Genomic DNA, 26,351 nt, shown 5'->3' with positions numbered 1-26,351 from the left:
TCAAGTGCTAATTTAATGGCTAGAAGCTCTCGATCCCCGATGGAGTAGTTCCTCTCCGCCGGAGAGAAGGTCCTAGAAAAAAAACCACAAGTAACAGCATGCCCAGAAGAATTTTTTTGTAGAAGAACCGCTCCAGCTCCTACTGAGGAGGCATCAACCTCCAATAGGAAGGGTTTAGATGGGTCAGGTCTGGAGAGCACGGGAGCAGAAGAAAAGGCAGACTTGAGCTGTTTAAAGGCGTCTTCCGCTTGAGGAGGCCATGACTTAGGATTGGCATTTTTTTTGGTTAACGCCACGATAGGAGCCACAATGGTAGAAAAATGTGGAATAAATTGTCTGTAATAATTGGCGAACCCCAAAAAACGTTGGATAGCACGGAGTCCGGAGGGGCGTGGCCAATCTAAGACGGCAGAGAGTTTGGCCAGGGACTACAAATGGATCCAGACAGAGACCAAGTATCCTAGGAAAGGAAGAGATTGGCATTCAAACAGACATTTCTCCATCTTGGCATAAAGTTGATTGTCACGGAGTCTCTGAAGAACCATACGGACATGCTGGCGGTGTTCTTCTAGATTGGCAGAAAAAATCAGGATATCGTCCAGATATACAACAACACAGGAGTATAAGAGATCACGAAAAATTTCATTAACAAAGTCTTGGAAGACGGCAGGGGCGTTGCACAGGCCAAAGGGCATGACCAGATACTCAAAGTGTCCATCTCTAGTGTTAAATGCCGTTTTCCATTCATCCCCCTCTCTGATGCGGATGAGATTATAAGCACCTCTTAAGTCCAGTTTGGTAAAGATGTGGGCACCTTGGAGGCGATCAAAGAGTTCAGAGATGAGAAGTAGGGGGTAGCGGTTCTTTACCGTGATTTTATTAAGACCGCGGTAGTCAATGCAAGGACGTAGGGAGCCATCTTTTTTGGACACAAAGAAAAATCCGGCTCCGGCAGGAGAGGAGGATTTGCGGATAAAGCCCTTTTTTAAATTTTCCTGGATGTACTCAGACATAGCAAGAGTCTCTGGGGCAGAGAGAGGATAAATTCTGCCCCGGGGTTGAGTAGTGCCCGGGAGGAGGTCAATAGGACAATCATAAGGCCTGTGAGGAGGTAGAGTCTCAGCTTGTTTTTTGCAAAAAACATCCGCAAAGTCCATATAGGCCTTAGGGAGACCGGTTACAGGGGGAACCACAGAGTCACGGCAAGGGGTACTGGGAACCGGTTTAAGGCAGTCCTTGAAACAAGAGGAACCCCAACTCTTGATCTCCCCAGTGGACCAATCCAGGGTTGGGGAATGGTGTTGAAGCCAGGGTAGTCCGAGGAGAATTTCGGAAGTGCAATTGGGGAGGACCAAAAATTCAATTTTCTCGTGATGAGGTCCGATGCACATTAGAAGGGGCTCCGTGCGGAAACGTATGGTACAGTCCAATCTTTCATTGTTAACACAATTGATGTAGAGGGGTCTGGCGAGACTGGTCACCGGGATGTTGAACCTGTTGACGAGAGAGGCCAAAATAAAATTTCCTGCAGATCCGGAATCCAAGAAGGCCATAGTAGAGAAGGAGAAGGTAGAGGCAGATATCCGCACAGGCACAGTAAGACGTGGAGAAGCAGAGTTGACATCAAGGACTGTCTCACCTTTGTGCGGAGTCAGCGTACGTCTTTCCAGGCGGGGAGGACGGATAGGACAATCCTTCAGGAAGTGTTCGGTACCGGCACAGTACAGGCGGAGATTCTCCATGCGGCGTCTTGTCATCTCTTGAGGTGTCAGGCGAGACCGGTCGACCTGCATAGCCTCCACGGCGGGAGGCACAGGAACGGATTGCAGGGGACCAGAGGAGAGAGGAGCCAGGGAGAAAAAACGCCTCGTGCGAACAAAGTCCATATCCTGGCGGAGCTCCTGACGCCTTTCGGAAAAACGCATGTCAATGCGAGTGGCTAGATGAATGAGTTCATGTAGGTTAGCAGGGATTTCTCGTGCGGCCAGAACATCTTTAATGTTGCTGGATAGGCCTTTTTTAAAGGTCGCGCAGAGGGCCTCATTATTCCAGGATAGTTCTGAAGCAAGGGTACGGAATTGTACGGCGTATTCGCCAACGGAAGAATTACCCTGGACCAGGTTCAACAGGGCAGTCTCAGCAGAAGAGGCTCGGGCAGGTTCCTCAAAGACACTTCGAATTTCCGAGAAGAAGGAGTGTATAGAGGCAGTGACGGGGTCATTGCGGTCCCAGAGCGGTGTGGCCCATGACAGAGCTTTTCCAGACAGAAGGCTGACTACGAAAGCCACCTTAGACCTTTCAGTAGGAAACTGGTCCGACATCATCTCCAAGTGCAGGGAACATTGGGAAAGAAAGCCACGGCAAAATTTAGAGTCCCCATCAAATTTATCCGGCAAGGATAGTCGTAGGCCAGAAGCGGCCACTCGCTGCGGAGGAGGTGCAGGAGCTGGAGGAGGAGATGATTGCTGAAGCTGTGATAGTAGCTGCTGTAGCATCACGGTCAGTTGAGACAGCTGTTGGCCTTGTTGCGCTATCTGTTGTGACTGCTGGGCGACCACCGTGGTGAGGTCGGCGACAACTGGCAGAGGAACTTCAGCGGGATCCATGGCCGGATCTACTGTCACGATGCCGCCTGGCAGGAGGTGGATCCTCTGTGCCAGAGAGGGATTGGCGTGGACCGTGCTAGTGGATCGGTTCTAAGTCACTACTGGTTTTCACCAGAGCCCGCCGCAAAGCGGGATGGTCTTTCTGCGGCGGTAGTGACCAGGTCGTATCCACTAGCAACGGCTCAACCTCTCTGACTGCTGAAGATAGGCGCGGTACATGGGAGTAGACAGAAGCAAGGTTGGACGTAGCAGAAGGTCGGGGCAGGCAGCAAGGATCGTAGTCAGGGGCAACGGCAGGAGGTCTGGAACACAGGCTAAGAACACACAAGGAGACGCTTTCACTGGCACAATGGCAACAAGATCCGGCGAGGGAGTGCAGGGGAAGTGAGGTATACATAGGGAGTGCACAGGTGAAAACACTAATTGGAACCACTGCGCCAATCAGTGGCGCAGTGGCCCTTTAAATCGCAGAGACCCGGCGCGCGCGCGCCCTAGGGAGCGGGGCCGCGCGCGCCGGGACAGGACCGACGGAGAGCGAGTCAGGTACGGGAGCCGGGGTGCGCATCGCGAGCGGGCGCCACCCGCATCGCGAATCGCATCCCGGCTGGAGGTGGTATCGCAGCGCCCCGGGTCAGCGGATCTGACCGGAGCGCTGCAGTAGCGAGAGTGTAGCGAGCGCTCCGGGGAGGAGCGGGGACCCGGAGCGCTCGGCGTAACATTTACCACATGCAAAAATTCAAAAATTGGATCTACAAGAACATGCGAGTGTAAAAAATGAATATTTTGAATTTTCTCCTTCACTTTGCTGCTATTCCTGTGAAACACCTAAAGGGTTAAAACACTGACTGAATGTCATTTTGAATACTTTGGGGGGTGCAGTTTTTATAATGGGGTCATTTGTGGGGTATTTCTAATATGAAGACCCTTCAAATCCTCTTCAAATCTGAACTGGTCCCTGAAAAATATAGAGTTTGAAAATTTTGTGAAAAATTTGAAAATTGCTGCTGAACTTTGAAGCCCTCTGGTGTCTTCCAAAAGTAAAAATTCATAAATTTTATGATGTCAATATAAAGTAGACATATTGTATATGTGAATCTAAATTTTTTTTTATTTTGAATATCCATTTTCCTTACAAGCAGAGAGCTTCAAAGTTAGAAAAATGCAAAATTTTCTATTTTTTCATCAAATTTGGGGATTTTTCACCAAGAAAGGATGCAAGTTACCATAAAATTTTACCACTAAGTTAAAGTAGAATATGTCACAAAAATGGAATCAGAATGATAAGTGAAAGCATTCCAGAGTTATTAATGTTTAAAGTGAGAGTGGTCAGAATTGCAAAAAAACGGCTGAGTCCTTAAGGTGAAAAAGGGCTCAGTCCTTAAGGGGTTAAAAGCAACTAGACGCGTTTCAGGGTATTAGTGTTATCTGACCTTTTCTTCAGCAGTCATATTTTCAAATAACAGCAGTGGTCTTTTTATACACAACTCTTTTCAGTTTACTAGATTAAAGGAGCAAGAAGCAGTAAAAATGTGACATGGATTTTTTGGTTGTTTAACTGTCTCTACCAATAATTGGGTAATACGGCAGGTAAATGCTTAGTGTGAATATCATATAGGTATAGTTACCGTAATGGCCACATAGGATTCAATGAAGAAATATATAGTATAAACATGACACAGTTCTAATGGATATCTATTGATACATATATCTTTAAACCAAGGGATCATATAGTGACAGTACGTTGGGGCGGTGTCAACATCCAATGTGAACACCACCTGAACGCAAGGCCTGCACTCAGGAAATTTCAAATCAGAAGCCCTACAGACCAGAGCGCAGAAACCACATGTTCTCACAGCAGGTGCATGACTGCGGCGGCAACCGCACATTTGGTGTGAACACGTGATTTCTGCGCTCTGGTCTGTAGGGCTTCTGATTTGAAATTTCCTGAGTGCTGGCCTTGCGTTCGAGCAGTGTTCACTTTGGATGTGGACACCGCCCCGACGTACTGTCACTATATTATCCCATGGTTTAAAGATATATGTATCAATGGATATCCATTAGAACTGTGTCATGTTTATACTATATATTTCTTCATTGAATCCTATGTGGCCATTAACTATACCTATATGATATTCACACTAAGCGTTTACCTGCCGTATTACCCAATTATTGGAAGAGACAGTTAAACAACAAAAAAATCCATGTCACATTTTTACTGCTTCTTGCTCCTTTAATCTAGTTAATTGAAAAGTGTTGTGTATAAAAAGACCATTGCTGTCATTAGAAAATATGACTGCTGAAGAAAGGGTCAGATATTACTAGTACCCTGAAACGCGTCTAGTTGCTTTTAAATTTACGCTACTTATTGCTAGAAGGACTTTTACTGCCATATACCCACTGGTGAATGACTCTGGACAGTTATCATCTGGATTGCATCTACAGCTCTGAACGAGCGATCCATCTCCAGCACTAACCTACATCCAAGTCTTGATCCAACCAGTCCTAGCTCCTACAGTCCACATCAGCTCTGACATCAGATGCTGAAACCATGAGGCTCTGCATACATCCCCTCGATTCCATCGGGCGGCATCACCCGGGCCCCGCGCCGTCAGGACCAGCCGCTGTTTGTGCACGCCAGCACCTACTCTCTGCAAGTACATCTGCAGTTAAGCGAAAAATTGCCGAATGTAACGGAGCATAAAAGGAACTGGTAAAATAATTAATTCTGTTTATAATATCATTTGTTACAATTGATGTAGAAGGATCCAACCAGAGACATTATAGCAGTGCTGCGACTATTATTATTACACTATCAAGGACTGTTTTATCCAGCAAAGCCTTGCTATTTTTCAATGAACATCACTTTGCATTATAACCAGTAATTATCATAGCAATTCAGTGGCGTATTGATTGTATAATACTTTATTTGTATTTTTTTTTATTGTTTTTTTTATATTGTCTTTTTTCAAAGTTTTCAAGGTAAACAAAAAATTGCCAGTTACATTTATTTGTATTTTTAATTAGTAATTTTTCTCTCCCACAAGGGCCCTGTGAGAGTGGAATTTGTTATTATATGTTTTCAATAAACCAATAGAATAATTGAAGCACGGTCTTATTGTAATTTTATTTAAACACTAATCTTGAGGTTGGGGAAATTTGCCAGATTTGTAAATTACTTCTATTTAAAAATATAATATATATATATATAATCCTTCCAATACTTATCAGCTGCTGTATTCTACATAGGACGTTATTTTCTTTTTGGATTTCTTTCCAGTCTGACCACAGTGCTCTCTGCTGACACTCTTTTTATTATAAAAATACAAAACTTATCCAATACAACAAAAAAAAAAACAAAAAAAAAAAAAACAAGCTTAACCAGCTATGATATAAATCAAAAACAAACCCCTGCCTAAATGGCCAGCCCAGCTTTACAAAGCAAAAAGAAAACAAACAAAAACACACTGACACACATACCAAAAATTAACACAAAAACAGCACAACTTGGCTTAAACATAAACATAAAATTAGCACTACCTGGCTGTAACTCAAACCATCCATACTCGGGGAAAAAAATAAAAAGAATTAAAATAAATAAAAATAAATAAATAAAAATAAACAGCACAATTTGGCTCATCAAAACATAAAATTAGCACTACCCGGCTGTGACTCAAAACCATCCATACTCGGGAAACAAAAGAAAAGGGGAAAATAAATAAGTAAATAAAAAACTAAAAATATAAATAAATAAACAAACAAAAACACATAACACAACAACTGGTCCGACTGCCATAACTATAATATGAGACAATAAAAAACAATGTAGATACAAAACCAAATAGATACAAAATTACATTAATAGAAATAAAATATAGTATATAAACATAAATATATGCACCCTATTTACAGAAACATACAAAAAAAAAAAAACAGGAAATCCCTACACTAGAACTGTGCCCTCACCCACACCACCCCTCCTGCACACCACCCCTCCTGCACATGGGTCAGAGTCCATACCGTTCCTCTACAGTTTACAAAGTCCTGTCCTTAACCCGATAACGACCATGGACGAGTATAGACGTCCGTCCAGGTTGGCGGCCATTCCCGCACCTGGACGTCTATACTCGTCCATTATTCTCATGGGTGCTGCCCAGTGCATCACACAGCCGGGACCCTGTTGCACTGCCAGGACCGAAGTAAACTTCGGTCCCGGCAGTTTTAACCCTTACTGCCACAGTCGGAAGTGACAGCGGGCTGTAAGTGTTATGACAGAGGGAGGGAGCTCCCTCTGTCTCCTCTGCAGCACCCCGCATCGCGATCGCAGGGTGCTGTGTGCGGCCGCGGCTGGTCGGGATCTGCCGCATTGCCGGGAGTGAAGTTCACTTCACTCCTGACAGTTTAACCCTTACAGCCGCGGTCAGAAGTGACTGCGCACTGTAAGGAGTTCTGACAGAGGGAGGGGGCTCCCTCTGTCTCTCCTGCAGCACCCCGGAGCATCGCGGGGTGCTGCTGCACACCTGGGCAGCCGGGGGTCCTACAAAGACCCCCAGGTCTGCCCTGGGTATTGCCTGTAGGACGTGCCAGAGGCACGTCCTGATATGCTGCCTGCTAGTGAAAACTGGCAGGCAGCATATAACTGCAATGCTTTGGAATACTAAGTATTCCAAAGCATTAAAAAGTGTAAAAATAAATAAAATAAAATAAAAGTGTAAAAATAAATAAAAAATTTAATAAAAGTGTAAAAAAAATGTATAAATATATATATATATATATATATATATATATATATATATATATATATATACCGTATTTATCGGGGTATACCACGCACCGGCCTATAACACGCACCCTAATTTTACCAAGGAGATTTGGGTAATAAAAGTTTTTTACCCAAATATCCATGGTAAAATGAGGGTGCGTGTGTGTGCGTGTATACCCCGATACACCCCCAGGAAAGGCAGGGGGAGAGAGGCCGTCGCTGCCCGCTTCTCTCCCCCTGCCTTTCCTGGGTTCTAAAGCCCTGCTGCCGGCCCTTCTCTCCCCCTGGCTATTGGTGCCACTGCCCGTTCTGTCCCCCTGACTATCGGTACCGGCGCCGATAGCCAGGGGGAGAGAAGCGGCGCCGACAGCCAGGGGGAGAGAAAAGGCAGCGGCACCCATTGCCGGAGCCGCTGCCCCGTTGCCTCCCCTCATCCCCGTTGGCATAATTACCTGGGTCGGGTCCGTGCTGCGCAGGCCTCCGGCACGCGTCCCCTGCGTCGTTGCTATGCACGGCGCGGCGCACTGACGTCATGCGCCGCGCCGTGCAGCGCATAGCAACGACGCCGGGGACGCACGCCGGAGGCCTGCAGCAGCGCGGACCCGACCCAGGTAATTATGCCACCGGGGATGGGGGGAGGCAACGGGGCAGAGGCGCCGCTTCTCTCCACCTGGCTATCGGCGCCGGCAATGGGGCGCCGGCACCGATAGTCAGGGGGACAGAACGGGCAGCGGCGCCGATAGCCAGGGGGAGAGAAGGGCCGGCATCAGGGCTCTAGACCCCAGGAAAGGCAGGCGGAGAGAAGCGGGCAGGGACGGCCTCTCTCCCCTTGCCTTTCCTGGGGGTGTATCGGCGTATAACACGCACATAGACTTTAGGCTAAAAATTTTAGCCTAAAAAGTGCGTGTTATACGCCGATAAATACGGTATATATATATATATATATATATATATATATATATATATATATTAAAAATACATTTATTAAATTAATCTAATAAAAAAAATGCATAATGTGTAGAATCGCATTGGCGGACATCCGCAGCATGTAATATGCAGCGGATGTCCACCATGTTATCCTAGACATTATGCAGCAGTCACGGTTATGAGCTCCCTCCTGCGGCTTTGTAGCTGTGTGTGTCCACTCATAGCGGCGGATTTCCCGCCAGCAGTCATGAGCAGACACACTGAGCTACCCAGCCGCAGCAGTGATGGATATATTCACCATGAGCGGGTGCTTATTCCCACAACATGGAGGATATATCCATCAGGAGCCTTAACTGTCACAGACAGACGCGTTATACTGCCAGCCGACAAAGGACCAATCAGAGAGGTCCCTGGTCCAGCCAATAACTTCTAGGGGTGCGGTATATAAATGGGGTCACTTGTGGGGGTGGGGGTACTGTTCTGCCCTGAAAGCAAATGGCGCTCCTCTCCTTCTGAGTCCTACCACGCGGCCAAGGAACCATATATGGCCAAAGCGGGGGTATTTCCGAACATGGGACAAGCAGCTAAATAAAATATAGGGTGCATTTCTTTCAATATCAGAAGTGATGTACAAAAAATATGCCCCCCCCCCCCCCCAAATGATGCATTTGTGAAAAATTTGACTTCGTTGACTTCATTGACTTCGGCATTTGTGAGAATTTTTAACACTTACTTTGTAAAAAGTCCTGCCAAAAAACTATTGTGTTAAAATACTCCCTGTACCCCCTAGCGAATACCTTGAGGGGTCTAGTTTTTAAAATGGGGTCATTTGGGGGGGGGGGTGTTCCTATGTTCTACTACCTTTTAATTTCTGCAAACCTTACATAGCACACAAAAAAAGATGTACTTTTCAAATTTTCTAAATTTCAAGTTAAATTGTTAGGCTTCTAACTAATTTAAAATGTTAAGGAAAAACAAAAAATGACGTCAAAATAAAGTAGACGTCTGAAAGTATAAGTTTCATAAACTATTTGGTCAGTATGTATAAATATATGCAACCTATTAGTGTTTAAAATAGCAAAAAATCTTAATTTTTGGTAAAAATTTCATGATTTTTTACGTTGTAAAAAAAACTACAAATGATATCGGCTTACTTTTACTATGTACATGAAGGACAACTTGTGACAAAAAAACAATGTCAGAATTATCGTGATTGGCAAAACGTTACCAGAGTTATTCTCTAATAAAGACAGACATCCCCGATTTGAAAAAACAGGCCTGGTCTTTCAGGGGCGTACAGGTTTATTTGTATTGGTCCTTAAGGGGTTAACTGACTCATGTAAGGTCCCCCAAAAACACGAAAACACACCACCACCTACAAATACACCCTCCCCACCTAGCACTCCACCCAACCAACTTATACACAAACTTATACATACTAACTAACAAACACTGAACCACAACCTACTTTAGGCCCAAGTTTTGTCGCCTGTAAGCCCTTCATGCCTTATCAGCTTAAAACAAAACAAAAAAGCTAGCGTGCACATGCATTAGCCCACCACCAGGAAGAAGGATGGCAGACTTGATACATCAAAATAATTTTTTACTCTTTTCCTAACTCCCCCTACAATTCTCCCTAATTCTATCCCTCCATTAAAACTAACCCTACTCTCACTCTATCTCTATCCCTATAACACTTCCCCTATTCCAAAATAAAGGTACTCTACCCAAAAGATCTAGTACCTAGGGTACATCAAAAGAAAACCCTCTCCACAGGAGAGAAGTCCTACTGGTACCAAGACTGCCATACTCCAAAGACCTGATCTTCCCGAGGTCACCGGTGATATTCCTACAGACCTCCACCTTGGGTCGACACTAAACACAGTGCGTTCCACGTGTAGCACCTAACCACTAAACTAACTAAGAATAAAGTGCCCCGGTCTCGGCGACCCAAGTTCCTAAATGCCCCATAAGCCCAGTCCGGGTAAGTAAGGCCAGCAAGTTGACTCCAGCCGATGGAAGCACCCACCCGGTTGTAAACCCCTATATTAAAGGGACAATGAAGCAGGAAGTGGTCCATGCTTTCCAGCGTGTCCCCACACTTTTCTCGGGGACATCCCCGGTCATCAGAGTTCCTGCACTTCAGGTTGTCCCTTACATATAGCTTCACCTGAAAGCAGAGCCAGGCCAAGTCCCAAAACTTCTGGGAGATCCTTTTCATGTTTAAAAGGTACAACCCCACCCTCAGATGCCGACCTGGGCAGTCCCTGAGCGCCAGAGGCTTCTGGAAGTGGGTCAGCAGAACCCGTTTGTCAAGGAACTGCCCTGACTGGGTCCTGATCTCCCACACTCCCAGACCCCACGACGTATCGCCTTCAGAGTCGGGGTAGTGTAAGACGGAAGATATCCATGGGGCGTACGGAGGTCCTTCACTCGCCCTCCTCTCTCCCATTCCTGGAAGAAAAGCCTAAACCATTCCCTGCAGGAGAGTACCCACGGAGGAGCCCTCTCTGACCAGAGGTTTGAGATGTTAGCTTTTAAAAGGTGTTCGTTAAGAACACCACAGGGTTTACCATAGATAAACCCCCTAGTCTCCTCGTGCGGTAGGTAACCTCCCTCTTGACTAGGTTCATCCTCTTCCCCCATAACAGTTGGAAAAACAGGCTGTAGATCCTAGTGTGGTAGGCCTCTGGCAAGATACATACACTGCCCAGATAGATAAACAAGGGGAGCAGGTACGATTTGATCAGGTGTACCCTTTCCCTGAGGGTCAAAGACCAACCCTTCCACTGGTCCACCTTCTGAGTGGCATCCTGGAGCTTACCATCCCAGTTTTTGGTGGGATAATCATCCTGGCCAAATGTGATGCCTAAGACTTTTGCTGATTCTTAGGGCCCTGGAAGGGTGTCCGGGAGATCAAACGTGGGATCCCCCCTCCCAGCCAGAGACTCTCACACTTAGACCCGGATGCCTCCGAATAGCGTTCCACCTCCGACATCACCACATCAACCTCCTCTCTCAAGGAGACAAAAATAGTGACATCTTCAGCGTACGCCACTACCCTCTGGATGGCCTCCGGCTCCGCCAGACTCATCCCGACTCCCGCCAATGATTCACGACTCACCCTCCTAAGGAAGGGATCGATCGCGAACACATATAACAGCGGGCTCAAAGGACAACCCTGACGGACTCCGGACCCCACTCCAAAAGAGTGGCCAGACCACCCGTTCACCAGTGGGAAACTCTCTTCCCCCGTCATACAAGATCTTAAGCCAATTAACAAAAGTACTTGGTAAGCCATATCTCAGGAGGACGGACCAGAGGTACTCGTGGTTCCCCCGATCAAATGCTTTGGCCTGATCCAAGGACAGCAAGTACCCCTTCCAGAAACCCGCACTACTCCGCTCCACTGCCTCCCTGACACTAAGGACAGCACTTAAGGGGCTTCGGCCTGGAACAGTGCAGTGCTGGGCCTCCGAAAGGAGCCGGGGTGCAAACTTCACCAGCCGATTAAACAGTATCTTGGCCAGAAGCTTCCTGTCCGTATTGAGAAGAGCTATGGGTCTCCAATTCTCAATACGGCTGGGATCTTTACCCTTTGAGAGAAGAATCAGGGCTGACCTCCTCATTGACTTCGGCAGAGTGCCCGAGGAGAGACACTCATTGAATACCCCAGTCAAGAGGGGAGCTAAAGACTCCTTAAAGGTCCTGTACCACTCAGATGTTAAGCCATCTGGACCTGGCGACTTCTTGGGGGCAAGCCCCTCGATCGCCAGTCTCACTTCCTCTTCCCTGATCTCTTCTGCCAAATGCCAAGAGAGGGGTCTACTCCTGGCTCAGGAATGGTTTCTGCCAGGAAACCCGACATCACATCCCGATCCAGATCCTTCCTTCCCAAGAGGTGAGAGTAGAAGGATCTGACGATCTCCAAGTTCCCTGATCTGGACCGATTCAGAGGTCCCGTACTATCAATCAGTCCTGAAATGACTTTACTACTCACTGACATCTTACAGTTTCTGTAAGGGTCGGGCGAGAGGTACCTCCCGTAATCCCTCTCAAAAACCAAAGATGCGTGCCTATTGTACTGACACCTCATCAGCAAGGACTTCACTCTGGAGATATCCTCTCGGCTACTTCCAGTCGAGACGAGAAGTTCGAGTTTCCTCCTCAGACCCTGATACAGGCGATACCTGTTCAGGGACCGTAGGCTCGAGAGCTGGCGGAAGAACCCTGCAACCCGCTTCTTGAATATCTCCCACCACTCTGACTTACTACTACATAGGTCAAGTAAAGGTACCTGACTCTAAAGAAAATCATCAATGGACTGTCTTATCTCCGCTTCCTCCAGGAGGGACGAATTCAGCTTCCAATAACCTTTTCCCATCCAGGGGGTCTCTGAAACATTCAGGGAAAACAAAATCATACAGTGATCGGAGAACTCCACCTCAACCACGGACACTGCGGAAAAGACGGATTCCTCCTTTAAATAAAACCTATCTATCCTAGACCTGCGACTACCTTGATGGTAGGTGAAACCCGCGTGGCCCGAGGGGCTCCAGATGTGGGCATCCTTCAGGCTAGCTTCTATAGCTATGCTAATCAGTGCCACACTATCGCAAGTCAGTGGACCATTGGAGCCTCTCCTATCTTGGGACCTCGTGACATTATTGAAGTCCCCTCCAAAGATCACTTGCCGACTCGTAAAAAGAAAGGGCTTAATCCTCATAAAGAGATCTTTACGGCCCAGCTTTGTTTGTGGGGCATAGATGTTAATGAGCCGGAGCTCTTGTCCCTTCATGAAGACATCTAAGATCAGGCACTTCCCCATTTCTAATTCAATAACCCGTCTGCATTCAACAGGATCGGTAAAAAGGACCGCCACCCCACTATACGGCTCAGCCGCAAGAGACCAGTGGGAGGGCCCACGCCTCCACTCTCTTCTGGCTTTTACCAGAGAGGCTAGATCTGACAACCTGGTCTCCTGTAAAAAGAAAATGTCGGCTTCAACGCGGCCGAGAAAATCAAAGGCTGCAAATCTAGCCGTATCCGACTTAATGCTGGCACAGTTAATAGATGCCAGCGTCAATGGGGTGAGTGCCGCCATACAGGGTGATTGAATTAGATGGCCTCACCCTTTATTTCTTTTTCCCCTTCTTTTTAGCCCCCTCATCCCCCGAAGACGACGAGAGGGCAGGACCACTCTTACATCTTTTTTTCAACTCTGATTGGTCCATAAGGTCCCCATCTCCGTCCGGCCCCGGTCAAGCCCTGCCATCCGAGGAAGGTGCCTCGACAGGACAGGGCCCAGTTCCCCCCAGAGGCTCTTTCTCCCGAGGCACCCTGCCCTAATCTTCCCCCTCCAAGGAGGGGGAGGAGATGGTATGGAGGACGAGGTACCGGTTTGACAGGTCAATCAGAGGGGGGGCAGTCAGGCTTCCGTTTTGGATTTGGCCCGCAGTACAAGGAACAGAGGGCTCTGACCTCTTCTTTCTCCCTTTCTTTTTGCCCTTGTCTTTCTTTTTGGGCCTTTCCCCACTATCCTCATCCACACTTTCATAGTGGGAGGAATTGGAAGGGTCGGCCATATTGCCTTCCTCTCTGTAAAGTCTCCCGATCTCCTCATCTAGCACGTTCTCCTCCAGGGCTTCAGCAGTTACAGGGCCAGCTTCAGGAGCAGGGGCTGAAGCTACCCCCGACACCTGGGCACTCTCCAGCTCCCTACTCCTTCTACGATTTTCCTCCCGCCTTTGTTTGGCGGAGCCCTTTTTCCTCCTCACTAGCCCTGTTGCGCCCCCATCCCTGCCCGTACCCTCCCCAGCCGAGGCAACTTCACAGCTCTCCTCAGCCGGAGCGGCCGCTGCATGGGCGAAGGCGCTAGAACAACGGCTAAAAGGGTGCCCGAGGACACCACAGAGGTGGCACCGGATCTGCCGACAGGATGCGGCCAGATGACCCACCCCATCACACAAAGCGCAGACCTGCACAGTACAGGCTGTGCTAAAGTGGGTGGGGCTGCCACACCTGTGACAGACCTTAGGTTGCCTCTGATAGAAGACCTGAATCCTATCACGTCCAAGGAAGGCGGCTGACGGAATGTGGGCAACCATACTCCCTAAACATTTGAGTTTGACGGAAAACGTCTAGGCCCCGGACCAGATCCAGTGCTCATCAAGTTTTTCTTGGGCATGTCTGTCACATCCCCATACCATTCGAGCCAGGTCATGATGTCATAACAAGAAAGCGACTCGTTACGGGTCAAAACGGTCACTTTCTTGACAGAGTTCTGACGGGAAATCACCTCTGGCTGAACGAAACTGACGTCAAACTAAAATGAACTGTAGGGGTGAATCAGGGCAAAGATGTCACTCGCCCTGAATTCCATCTGAAGGAGGAGCTCAACCACTTTAGCGCGAGGTGGACACGCATCCTCGCCCCTCCAAATCAGACGGACCACATTCCTACGGTTATTGTCCTGCCCGGGTGTCGGGAGGGACCAGACCACCTCCCCATTCTGCTCTCGGAAAGCCCCCAAACCGTGCCTCTCTATCCAGAAAGACAGATTGACCTCACCCCTTCCCTCTACCTGGATCGACCTGTCGCCCCTGCGTAGAGCCTCCAGAGCCGGATGGAGACGGGGACCCCCCTGAACCCCCGGCAGTGACATTGGCATAGCTCCTAGGAGCAGTCACTACCGGGGGGCAGCCGGACCAGACACACACCTAGACCCAGAACCAGACCCAGAACCATTAATACCACCATTCACACCACTACTCTCATCATCTTTATTTCCTTTCATGCTAGACTTCCCATTTATACCTCTACTACTACCACCAACATTCATTCCACTGACACTCCCACATACACTCCTCTCATCCACAACACTACTACACCCATCATTCTCACATCTTGCACTCATAGCATCCTGCCTAACAAATTCTGGGCTGGCTGGGACTTGTAGTATTGCTGGCTTTAAATAGATTTTCTGTTCTGGCTTAGCTGCTGGGGTCGACGCTAATGGCTCCTTCTCCATGGGTGATGTGACTTCCGAAGTCTGGGGCTGCCCCTCCGAGCGCACCCCAGCTCCTCCCACAGTGCCTGAACTTAGTTTGCCCGGCTGCATGGGCTCTGCCTCTGATCCTGGCGCCTGGACACTCCCCCCCCCCCTCACAGAGGAGTGCCCCACAGAACACACAGTACTCGGTGGACTGCCGCCGAGCACATGGACCCACCGCTCTCTGCCACCAGCGCCCGGACACTCCCCCCCTCACAGGGCGATGCCCACAGCACTCAGGGAACCTCCCCCGAGCACACGGCAGCATAGCTTGCCTCGCCACTGCCCACCATGAACCCATCCTGCCCCTCCCTACCGGCAGGATGGGTGGGCTTCACATCTATTGCGTCCACATCCTTTCCTGACCCAATGCTGTATCCCCCATGCTGGCTCCGTTCCACCACAGAAACTGAGTATGGCAGTCTGGGGGGCCCAGCAGCCTGAACCAGCTTTGCAGCTGGCCCAGACTGCTGGAAAGGAACAAACACATACTGCACAGATTCTTGTGTCTTTTGCTTTTTCCTCTTAACTGCCACATCATCACAGAGATCATCACCAAAGGTGAAATGCTGGAGGTGGTCTGGGGACTCCTGCATGACTATCGCCCTTAGCATTCCCCCAGCCTCACTCTCCACATCATCCTCCTCGCTCTCACTTGAAGGAAGAGCCACCTGGGCTGGTTCACTATAGCTGTACTGGGTGGCCTGGGTGTCACAGGGAGCAGCCACAGGCACAGCGTCTTCCTCCACCTTCTCATCCTTTTCCTCATCACCACGATCCTCACTTCCTTCACCGCCACTACTCTCCCCATCATCCACCTTACCTGGGGATTTGGTGGCGGCAAACCGGTCTTCATTAATCAGCTTTTCCTGGAAAAGACCGCTTCCCTCCAGGATCTCGTCTCTCCTCTCCTCCAGCTTCATAATCTCGCTTTTCAGTGCTGTGATCCTCTTTCTTAGCTCTGGCCTGTTCTTTTTGGACCCCGTGCTCACCAGATTCTGAGTCACACGTAGATCCTCCCTGGCCATCCTCAGCTCCTTACCGCACTGGTCATATTACGCAAAGTGTGCGGCCATGCGGGAGCAGTATGTATCGCTCGACTCCTTGGGCCCTCTCTCTGCCCACATCTCCACTCTTTTCCTCCTCGCCTTGCATTTCTCCAGATCTCTGGTTGGCACCCGTCGCCGTGGAAGCAGAGCCTGTATTGCTGCAGACTCTGCCAGATTTTCTTCCTCCGGCCGGAACAATGGCTGTTGCAGTTTTCTCTCCACCCCCCGCCAGACTGGAAGAACGGGGAGTGGAGGCTCGAGATTTCCGGGGCTCCATGCAGGGGAGGCTCTCCCCAGGAGTCTGCCACCCTCCTGGGAAAAGCTGTTAGAAAAGCCTCTGTAGTCTTCTTGGAAGTCCTGGAGAGCTATAACAGGGAAACACCCGCACGCTTCTCACGCTGAACAGCTGTGTTTCACAGGATGTGCTCTCTGCTAACACCTCTGTCCATGTCAGGAACTGTCCGGAGTAGGAGAAATTTACTATGTAGATTTGCTCCTATACACAGAGAGCACTGTAGTCAGACCGAAAAGAACTACACAACATCCTCTGTAGCATACGGCAGCTGATAAGTACTGTAAGGATTAAGATTTTTAAGAAGTAATTTACAAATCTGTTTAACTTTCTGGCACCAGTTGATTTAAAAAAAAAAATGTTTTCCCCCGGAGTACCCCTTTTACATAACACCTGTGAATTCTGCACTACGAATATCACCAGCCACTGAAGAGAGAGGTCATCCAACAACTGAAGTCCCCCAAAAATCTGCCACTAAATCCCTCAAGCAACCGTTCAGCCCCAGTCCAGAACCATCTGACCCGACCACAGGGACCAGTGTGGAGGAGAACAGGGTCCAGGCTGTAAAATAGAAGAACACCGGAGCAGCCAGATACACTGACTCTAAGGCTGAGCCTCATACTTCTACAGAAGCTGCAGAGTTATAGGGGAACTGTAAAAATTAAAGTACTACAACCCCCACTGTGATCCGTCAATTGGAGTTGTAGTACTGTAGAAAAATAAGATGTTTTCATCAGGTTGCCCATAGCAACCAATCAGATCGCTTCTTTCATTCTTGAGAAGACCTCTGAAAAATAAAAGAAGTGATCTGATTGGTTGCTACGGGCAACTGGACAACATTTCCTCTCCACAGGTACATTTACCTGATTGTCTTCATATTTAGGATGAGAATCTACTGACAAAGTGAGTAGCCAACCATTTTTGGGCATAAAACTCTGTAAGAGACAGCAGTCTGGGGGCGTCTGTGGTGGATATGAAGGAGGGGGGGTCCAGGGAAATTTAGATTTGACGTCTGCAGCGCGCGCTTCTCACTGAGCGACGGGTCTCATCCCAGGTATTGCAGGGGGACCCCCCACGATCAGCTACTTATCCCATAACCCATGGATAGGGGATATGTACATTTTTGCCACTGTTCTCCTTTAATCGGCCAGAACACACCCAAAATCGGTCCCAGACACACATTGCTTTGTATCCTGCCATTTCTCCCAGCTGTTCTTTTTCTACCTACTTGTAAGGCATGCCTACACTCTCTAATTCCTTAAAGGGGTACTCCGCCCTTAGATATCTTATCCCCTACCTTAAGGATAGGACATAAGATGACTGATCACTGGGACCCCCACGATCTTCATGCAGCACCCGGCGTTCTGAATAATATATTTAGAACTCTGGGTTCTCGAGACGTCACGCCACGCCCCTTCCATTTATGTCTATGGGAGGTGGTGTGATGTCACAAGAAGGTGTGGCATGATGTCACGAATCCCACCACAGGAACCAGTGATCTAAACATACTATTTAGAATTTTGGTTGCTGCATGGAGATTGCTGGGGTCCCAGCAGCAGGATCCCCTTGATCAGACATCTTATTCCCTATCATTTAGATAGGGTATAAGATATCTAGAGGCGGAGTACCCCTTTAAAGGACAGTCATGTACCCAAAAGTTGATCCTTTGCAACCGTATGACCCCTAGCAAGTTCCCTGCATGAGTCCCATTCATCAGAAAAAGGCTTGTGCATGGAACTTGCTGGGTGTTCTACGCTTGCCTCATAAGCTGCACCACCCAGCACCAGTTACCTCTCTGCACCACATTATGCAGATCGTGCAGGAGAGCAGCTTTGGTCATCCATGTTTTGCTAACTCTATTTTCACACACAGAAATAAATAAATGAGTCGAACAAGTCAAGAACAGTTTAAAAAAAGGGGAACTTTATTTATAATTTATGAAAATGTTTGTGTAGGGGATTTTTTGTAACCTCCCATCACTCACAAAGAGCGTACAGTAACTAATACTCAGGACAGGAAAAACCTCCAGAGGGGAGGAAACCTGTAGGGAATCCATGGCTACTGTATTGCCCTTCCTCTGGGCATACTAAAGGAGGTTACCTCTATAATTTGGGCAAATGTGTCTGTGTATGTGTGTGATTCCTAGGGCTGTGCCTTCATCCAACGTCTTGCTGTAGGTCCGGAAATGCTACTCCATGTCCTGGAGATAGTGCATCTAAGATAGGGGAAAAAAAGATAGATTATTTACATGTTTATCATAGAAATACACATGGAACTGCACTAAAGACCTTTTGGACACAACAATGTAACACTTACCAGTCACAGTCATGTGCATGACTTTGCATTCCCGCGTCCCTACACAGTGTCCAGCACCGGCCCCTCACTGATGAAGAATGAACAGGACCAGTGTTATTTCTGGGGCTGTGCCTTCATCCAATGTCTTGCTGTAGGTCCGGAAATGCTACTCCATGTCCTGGAGATAGTGCATCTAAGATAAGAAAAAAAAAGATAAATTATTTACATGTTTATCATAGAAATACACATGGAACTGCACTAAAGACCTTTTGGACAAAACAATGTAACACTTACCAGTCACAGTCATGTGCATGACTTTGCATTCCCGCGTCTTTGCAGTGTCCAGCACCGGCCCCTCACTGATGAAGAATGAACAGAAGCAGTGTTATTTCTGCTCAGTGCTGCTCTCTGGTGGACAATGGTTATGACATCACATGTGTGACACGCTGTTACCTCCTGGGAGTTCTATTTCAGTAGTGCTGCTCTCTGATTGGCTGAAAATCAAAAAAGTTTTCTAATATATTCTGTATGACTGTTATCTAAGGTTTCTGACAATTTTTTTTAAAATGGCGCTACTCCCTGTGGGTGCATTATATTTGTTTCTCCTAACCAGACATTCTGTATATGTAATACCATTTGGTGGCCCCAACAGCCTGGGCCCATAGGTTTCTGACATAGACCAGTGCTGCTCCGGCAGGCTCAATGAGCAGCGCTGGCCGCCGGGACGTCTGACGAGTGACGTCTCTGACGTTGCGGTCTGGAGCGAAGGATTTCACTAGTCAGACGTCCCGGAAGCCATTAATTTAAAGTGGTGGTGGCTCAGGCTGCCAGTTCAAGATCAGACACCATGGCCCTAGATTGACATACTGCAACACCGATCCCTTGTGGCTGCCCACCTGTTGCAAAACTACAACTCTCAGCCTTCGGCTGTCAGGGCATGCTGGGAGTTGTAGCTTTGCAATAGCTGGACAGACGTCTGTCGAAAGGGGGGAAAAAAACACTTTGAAAAACGCCATTTATATGTTGTTTTTAATCACAGCCTAAGCCTAGGAACAGACACAATTCTTGATTGATGTTTTTTTTTTTTTTTTTTTAAAACACCAAAATCTTCCCCCTCATTTCTCTTCTCAGCTATTTTTGTGATATTTTTGCTAAAAACACTGGGGTGGTGGTGGTGGTGGGGGGGGGGGTTCTTAGAGATTTATCAAAACCTGGGAAGAGGAGAAGTGGACCAGTTGCCCATAGCAACCAATCAGGTAGTTTCTTTCATTTTTAAAAAGGCCTCTGAAAAGTGAAAGAAGCGATCTGATTGGTTGCTATGGGCAACTGGTCAACTTTACCTCTGCACAGGTTTTCATACATCTGTCCCAAAGTGTATTATTATTATTATCATCATCATCATCATCATCATCATCATCATCATCATCATCATCATTATTATTATTATTATAGGAAGTGTTTTTTCTTTGGTGTTTTTTTTTTCTCCTCTGGCTTTTCTCATTACAAGTCATGTGATTCTTTCATCATGTGACTGAAGGATTTCTATAAAAAAAATAGAAAACACCCCAAAACACCCAAAAAAATAATAATAATAATAATAAAACATGATCTCGGCATCCCACAGATTTGATAGCCTAAAAACACCATAAAAGGATGAAGAAACCCCCATTAGTGTCTGGTGTTTCATATTACCCTATTGATTCCAACCTAACATGTGCCCGCAGCGAGCATGGTGTTTTTTATGACAAACACGCCAAGTGTAATCCCAGCCGAAATGAATGTTTTCACAATAGGTGTGAACAGGCTGCAGGCTGTGCTATATATATTTGCATAGTTGAGGCGTACAACACGTTCAGCATTTATGTGGAGGCTTTCCGCTGGCATATATGGCTTTTTGTGCTGGTGAATGCAGCGGGCACTTACTGGGGGTGGTTTCCTAGCTGCACAGTTTTGCACCACAGCCACTCCGGCTGGGACCAGGCTGACCGATCTAATGACCAAGATGACGCAGTGAACGGCTTTCTTTCTGTGACACCTGTCATGTCCCATTACAGGATGTGCCCCCGTACTGTCCTTCTGCCCTGTGAGTCCCTGCATGTCCCCGGGGCTCTCCTGCAGCAAACCCCATTGTATTGTGTAGTTATGTGTTATAAGTGTAATGTACCCTTAAGAGTTTTTATCACATGATTGTTACCCAGAGAACCCCTCCAGTAACCAGGTGACCCCCCCAAGTGACCTATGGGCTCCTTGAACAGCCCCTTATATAATAGGGGGAGGGGCTGCAATCTCTTATCTCCTGCTGAGGTCCAGTGCAGTCCAGTGTTCCAGTGTCTGCAGGGCCGGATTAACGTAGGGGCGGATGGAGTGGCAGCTCCAGGCCCCTACGTTAAAATAGGCCCGGCAGCCTGCGACAACAATATTAACAGTGAAAGAAGGCTGGCCCTGCGATGTCCCAGACCGGCCCACAGGCTTACCTACGGCCCTGGTGGTGACTTGGTTGCGTGACCTGCGTGCCCCACGTGACGTCAGGGTAGCGTAGGGGCCGCCATCAGGGCAGTACAGGCCCGGACCAGGTTTACTATATACAGGGGCTGTGGCTGCCGGCTGTCACTTTCCCCTTATGCTCCACTGATCGTGAGGCCTGTAACCTCCCTCTGCCCTCCCTGGTCTCTGCACTGGGGCTCAGCACTTCCCCACACGTACAGGCAGGAAGATCTGGGCCCCTCTCCTCTCTCCCGGACCCCTCCCCCATCCCTCAGTAAGATCCCCGGCCTCCTGCTGTATACGGGTCGGCAGTCGGGGAATAGGAGGAGGGGAGGGCTGCAGGCTGCACAGTGGAGCTAGGAGCAGAGGTGAAGTAAGGAGTCTGCAGATGTGGAACCCCCTGGAGCTGTCTAATCCTGCCTAAAAGTAAGTGTGTGTGTGTGTGTGTTTGTGTATGTGTGTATATGTCATGTATCATCTAACTGTCTGTGTATGTGTATATGTCATGTATCACCTAACTGTGTGTGTATATATGTGTGTATATGTCATGTATCACCTAACTGTGTGTGTATGTATGTGTGTATGTATGTGTATATATGTCATGTATCACCTAACTTTGTATGTGTATATATGTCATGTATCACCTGTGTGTATGTATGTATGTATGTATGTGTATGTATGTCATGTATCATGTGTGTCTGTATGTATGTGTATATATGTCATGTATCACCTGTGTGTGTATGTATGTGTATATATGTCATGTATCACCTGTGTGTGTATGTATGTGTATATATGTCATGTATCACCTGTGTGTGTATGTATGTGTATATATGTCATGTATCACATGTATGTGTATATATGTCATGTATCACCTGTATGTGTATATATGTCATGTATCACCTGTGTGTATATGTATGTGTATATATGTCATGTATCACCTGTGTGTATGTATGTGTATATATGTCATGTATCACCTGTGTGTATGTATGTGTATATATGTCATGTATCACATGTATGTGTATATGTCATGTATCACCTGTGTGTGTGTATGTATGTGTATATATGTCATGTATCACATGTATGTGTATATATGTCATGTATCACCTGTGTGTGTATGTATGTGTATATATGTCATGTATCACCTGTGTGTGTATGTATGTGTATATATGTCATGTATCACCTGTGTGTATGTATGTGTATATAGGTCATGTATCACCTGTGTGTGTATGTATGTGTATATATGTCATGTATCACATGTATATGGATATGTCATGTATCACCTGTGTGTATGTATGTGTATATATGTAATGTATCACATGTATGTGTATATATGTCATGTATCACCTGTGTGTGTATGTATGTGTATATATGTCATGTATCACCTGTGTGTATGTATGTGTATATATGTCATGTATTACATGTATGTGTATATGTCATGTATCACCTGTGTGTGTGTGTATGTATGTGTGTATATGTCATGTATCACATGTATGTGTATATATGTCATGTATCACCTGTGTGTGTATGTATGTGTATATATGTCATGTATCACCTGTGTGTGTATGTATGTGTATATATGTCATGTATCACCTGTGTGTGTATGTATGTGTATATATGTCATGTATCACCTGTGTGTGTATATATGTCATGTATCACCTGTGTGTGTATGTCTGTGTATATATGTCATGTATCACCTGTGTGTGTATGTATGTGTATATATGTCATGTATCACCTGTGTGTGTATGTATGTGTATATATGTTATGTATCACCTGTGTGTGTATGTATGTGTATATATGTTATGTATCACGTGTGTGTGTATGTATGTGTATATATGTCATGTATCACCTGTGTGTGTATATATGTCATGTATCACCTGTGTGTATGTCTGTTAGTGTTGAAATTGTACACATGTAAAGTAGATGTGTCTGTATCTGTGTAATGTGTATGTATCAGTGTATTCCCTGTGTGGGGCACTATATGGGTGTATGGGGGCTCTCTTCAGGAGACTGGAGAAGCTAGGTGACAGTGCAGGGCTCACAGTACTTCCCCAGCTTTATGTGTACCGCCTGTCACCCAGCTTTCCCAGACTTCTGAAGAGAATATCTGTCTGGTAAAGTAGCCACATTGGAAAGAAAACATGTTTTTATGTAGTGAAGTACCAGATGTCACACTAGTACTCTTAGCATTCCCTAGCTTTATATGACTCCTGAATGGCAGAATACTAGTGTGACATCTGTTACTTCATCTCTCCAATATGGCTGCTTCACCATACAGACATTCCGTTCAGGAGACTGGGAAAGCTGAGTGACAGGCAGTCCATAAAGCTGGGGAAGTACTGTGAGCCCTGCACTGTGTACTGCCAGTGACCCAGCTTTCCCAAATTGCGTACATAATGGGGGTGATTAATAAAAACCTGTGCAGAGGTAAAGTTGCTGAGTTGCCCATAGCAACCAATCAGATCGCTTCTTTCATTTTTCACAGGTCTCTTTAAAAATGAAAGAAGTAATCTGATTGGTTGCTAGGGGCAACTCAGCAACTTTTCCTCGGAACAGGTTTTGATAAATCTTCCCCAATGTACGTACAGGCTGTAGCATTTTCCGGCTCCTGTACGTACATTACGCAGCCGGCCAGAGTAGTCCTGCGCCGCTCCAGAGGCTGCTGACAGCCTGGCCTCAGCGCAGTGGATTTTTATGATGTTTTTTTTTTTTTTTTTTTAAATCTACGTGGGGGCAATTTTTACTAACTAGTGCATTTTTAGCCTACTGGAGCATTACCTATGTGGGGGGCTTTATTACATAACTGGGGGCATTACTTATGTGAGGGGAATTATTACCTAACTGGGGGTATTATTAACTAGCTGGGGGCATTATTACTCAACTGGGGGCATTACCTACCTGGGGGACACTACCTACCTGCATGACCTATATGGGAGAACTATCTACTGGGGTCACTCACTGTATACTGGGGGCATTACCTACCTGAGGGCACAACCAACCAGGGACCACTACCTACTAGGGCCACTATCTACTGGGGGCACCACTCAGCTGGGGGGGGCACTACCTACTGGAGGCATTACCTGATACCTACCTACTAGGGGCACTATCTACTGGGGGCATTACCTATCTATCTATGTATCTATCTACAGGGGGCACTACCTACTGGGGGCATTACCTGCCACCTACCAGGGGCATAACCTACTACCTACCTAATGGGGACATTAACACTAATAGGGGAAGGGAAACTACCTACCCACCACCACCCATCCGCCTACCCTTTCCCTAACACACTAACCTACTCACTAGGGCACTAAGGAGGAGCATTATTAGGGGCACTGAGAGTAGGGCATCGGGAGGGGGGGGGGCGGTGATGAGGGTCCCAGGCCTGAAGCTGTGTAAGGGGCTCCGAAATTTCTGATGGCAACCCTGGAGACTCCTCTTCCCCCCCCCCCCCCCCCCCAATTCGGCCAGCGCCCGCTAAGTTTAAAAAACTACTGCGTGTGCTGTAGCTGCCACCTGCCTGAGGTCCCGCTGCCGGCGCACATTCCTCTCTGCCTCTGGAGTTTCCCCCAAAGGTACCACTAGTCCACCAGGCATGAACTGACTTGCCATTCAGGTGCACAGAAAAGCTAGGTGACAATGTCTCACCTAGCTTTTTCTTGCTCCTGAATGACATGTTTGCTTATAGTAGCTGAGCTATTATAAGCAGATATGCCATTCAGGAGCTTGAAAAATCTAGGTGAGACATTGTCACCTAGCTTTTCTGGGCTCCTGAATGGCATATCTGCTTATAATAGCTCAGCTATTATAGACAGATTTGCCTATAATATATAGTCAAAGCTGTCTATGATATGATAAGCAGATATGCCATTCAGGAGCCCAGAAAAGCTAGATGACAATTTCTCACCTAGCTTTATCATGCTCCTGAATGGCATATCTGCTTATCATAGCTCAGCTATTATAGACAGATTAGACTAAAAGTTATAGGTAAATCTATCTGTAATAGCTGAGCTATGATAAGCAGATATGCCATTCAGGAGCATGAAAAAGCTAGGTGAGAAATTGTCACCTTGCCATTTACTATAATGGGGTCAGTCGGGCGCCGTTATTTTGTAGTGAGACTAGCAGGAGAAAAAGTCGGCGCAAGCAGTAATTTTTCTCCCCCGGGGGCCGTCATACTGCAGTGTCCTAATAGCAGTGTGAAAGAAGCCTTATGCATATGAAATTGCTAGGATAGCCAAAAAAGATGTTGGTGTATGATACTTTACATATCTTCATAGATGTTGTTTGATCCTTTAGTTCACTAAACAAAAATACATTTTTTTAGGGGTGCATTGAGTGTGAAAGAGGTGTGGCTACAGGGCTGCAACACTTCTCCGCACCTTCTTTGACACATGCATCCCCTATGCGCTGTGAATGGGGATTGTGATGGATGAGCAGTCTGACAGGTGTGAACTCAGACTTACCACTTGTGAACCACAATCCCTATTCATGGAGCATGCACAGAATGTCAATATGTCGCTGGCAAGCAACCCCTGCGTGCTAACCAAAGAAGCAGTGGATGTGACGTCACATGGGATAGGTGTTACAGTCTGGGGGGGGGGGGGGATTAGCGGACCCTCTACCACACCTCTTTGACACTCTGGGTCCCCATAAAAGTAAGTTGTTTCTTTTTTTTTTCTTTTTTTTTTTTTTTTAAAGCTAAAGAACAGATTCTATAAAGATATGCAAAGTTTCCATACACTATCATATATTCAGCTATCCTGGTAATTTAGTGTGCATAAAACATGACAAAATAGCTTTGTGTTGCGTTTTCATTTTATATACTTCAATAAAAAGGCCCATCACAATCTTCAGCACCAGGCCCATAATGCTCTTAATCCGGCCCTGA

The 26,351-nt window shown here is 47.0% G+C and overlaps 1 long non-coding RNA gene across 1 annotated transcript in view; it reads left to right on the top strand.

The window, feature by feature from the left end:
• The first annotated feature begins 17,518 nt into the window (after positions 1–17,518).
• LOC130276892 (uncharacterized) overlaps positions 17,519–26,351 on the top strand; it is a 76,479-nt gene continuing 67,646 nt past the window's right edge. The window contains exon 1 of the long non-coding RNA XR_008845284.1: positions 17,519–17,587. This is a non-coding gene — a long non-coding RNA (uncharacterized LOC130276892). The remainder of the gene's footprint in view (positions 17,588–26,351) is intronic.

The sequence above is a fragment of the Hyla sarda genome, chromosome 6, assembly GCF_029499605.1.
Source record: "Hyla sarda isolate aHylSar1 chromosome 6, aHylSar1.hap1, whole genome shotgun sequence".
Classification (NCBI taxonomy): domain Eukaryota; kingdom Metazoa; phylum Chordata; class Amphibia; order Anura; family Hylidae; genus Hyla; species Hyla sarda.
This window is presented reverse-complemented; position numbering and strand designations above follow the sequence as displayed.